At 39.6% G+C, this 2500-nt stretch overlaps 1 protein-coding gene across 6 annotated transcripts in view; it reads right to left on the reverse strand.

The window, feature by feature from the left end:
- Window positions 1-2500, reverse strand: part of LOC122242778 (uncharacterized) — a 402592-nt gene that overhangs the window by 367980 nt on the left and 32112 nt on the right. The gene's annotated exons all lie outside the window — the stretch shown is intronic.

Raw genomic sequence — 2500 nt, forward strand, 5'->3', positions numbered from 1 at the left:
TAGTTTACTATCGCAACACTGGATATGTCAAAGAACTCTAATTTGAACGTAACTTCAGTTGGCACGTCAAAATGAGGTAAAACTGATACCAATCAAAATATCTTCAGCTCTAAATCAATTCAAACCTGATATTTCTTAGTTGTATATCCTATACCATACAGTGTATATCACAATTGCTAAAGGTCAGATAAGAAAATCCACTCCTTGTGGATGAGTACGAACCCAAAATGCTACAATGAATCATGGAGAACATTATTTCAAACCCAATTTTCACAAGAAAAAATAATGCGTTCATTGAAGCGTTAGAAATGGCTTTTACCACAAAACTAAAGTCAAAAGAAAAAAGAAACAGAAAAATATGCATTTCTGAGAGAAATATGTTACTCTCTAGGATAATGTTTATTAAAATTTACCTTCTTTCGAATGTGCAATGTATAATTGACAAAAAAACAGACGTCGACAACATTACAGATAACTAGAATATGTCAGTCATACGCAACAGGTTCGCTGTTCACATCCGGAAGTTATATACAACTTATCGGACTAAATAGTGTACTGGGAATCGAGAAAGCTTCCTTGTGCCAAAAATACGCTACTTATGATACCTAATGTAAGTATCTAACGTATACAATTTTAAGAAACAACTGCCTCGCAGATCGTTATTCAGTTTGTTTTAACTGACTCGGTTAACGTTTCGTAAACAAAACTAAAGTCATTTTACAAAATTCACAAGACTCAAATACTTCCGTACTCGTTCTATTACTCCATCCCTCTCCTCCATTCTCTTCCCTCCCCCTCCCCTTCCCTCTCCCTCCTCCTTCCTTCCTCCTCCCCTACTATTTAGACACACACGCTCATCTATAAACTAGAACGTAGGTAGGCGGGGAAATACTTTAAATCTTAAATAATATCGCGGTCCATATCAAACCTAAATTCAAGAGTAAAGCAGTCTAGCAGCAAGATCAAAACGAGCAGAATAAGGGGAATGGTTTATGAGGAAAGACCAGCTGTGCTTGTGAACATGCTGAATACACTTCGTAGTCACAAGGACGGCCATTCACCAGCTCAGCGACAACGTCGTTCCGGGCATTCACGATAGAAGACGTGGTAGCAAGATTTTTAATATAGCAGGTGTGGCGGGGAGAAGCCTAAGAGGATCAGCGCACTACATAGAGATTCGAGATTGTAGATATGAATTGAGCACCGACGGCGATAAAGATCAAATATATAATGCGATAAAATGTGTGAATAAGAAAAAAATTAGGGTTATCTTCAGAATTATGCAATCAACTACCATTTAAACACAAAAATCAAAACTCCAACAGCGAAATAAAAAAACGGATTCTTCCATTAAAAAAAAATTGTTGATGAAGTGACAGTTAAAAAAGCAGTGTGTGCTGAAAGAGCGCTCAAGAACCTTGATTGTACAAAAACGAGATGTGAGCTGAATTTAACATTAATAAATCATTATGTGTAAAAAAAACAACTAGATGATCAGATTCATTACTGTTTGAGAACAGCGGAGGTAAGTAGAATAATCAGATAAGTTGTAATGAGAATCCACTCTGGGTGAGGACAAGACAGCCAAGTAGCCCGTTTGACGTAAAGCATCTAAGGAAAAACCTTTGTTAATTTGTGTTGCGCCCGCTTACAGATACTTCTGATACAGTATCAACATGACTTTGTTGTACACGTTGTTCTTAAATTTTAATAATTTTCCCTTTTTTTATCTCGCTGTTATCGCATCCAAGCAGTGCACCGTCATATATATCAAATTAGATAGTGAATGCCTATGTAAATTATTTTCTTCAAGACATGAATATAAAGAAATATTGAGTGCATCTTCCAACTAGACTACCTAACTATGTTTATGAAAGAATATTCATATGCCCCTCTCTCTTAATCATATGTTTATTAGACCTTCTATTTGGACGGATCGCGTGGCTCTCCTTGTATCCTAGCAATAACGAATCCGGCAAGTCTGGCTTCACTCATCGCTGCGGTTTCCTTCGCACTCTCTCCCTCCAACTCCCTCCGTCCACTCACCCTCCCCGACCTCAGAGACACAACAAGTTGAAACCGCGTGTGCAGCAGCCCGGTCGAGTCACCTATCCCGAACGACGGATGGGAAATTGGTGCGCCTTATCAGCACCACGAATCACGTCGGCTATAATCGAGTCTGGATCACCGGGGCACGGACGTCGGACGTGGTGGTGTGCGGCTCTCTCAAGATAACTGCAAGACGTGGAGCAGTGCATGTTGGTCAATACCGTTAAACTGTCTCACGCTGCAGGCGAGTTCGCGGCCTCGTCCTGCCGATTTTCTTCTAGGTTATTCGTGCATTTTCATTCAATCTAATTTGGGAAATACTATCTGAATTGCCCGGCTGTTACTGACAACTTTCGGGTATAACAGATGTGTCAACATGAAGCCTTAAACATCTAGCAGCTGACACATCAACTAAAACGCCTCTTGAGTAACAGGTACAAGTTTCCATCCA

Source organism: Penaeus japonicus, unplaced genomic scaffold, assembly GCF_977035675.1.
Source record: "Penaeus japonicus unplaced genomic scaffold, GWHDUDI00000001_assembly GWHDUDI00000002, whole genome shotgun sequence".
NCBI lineage: Eukaryota > Metazoa > Arthropoda > Malacostraca > Decapoda > Penaeidae > Penaeus > Penaeus japonicus.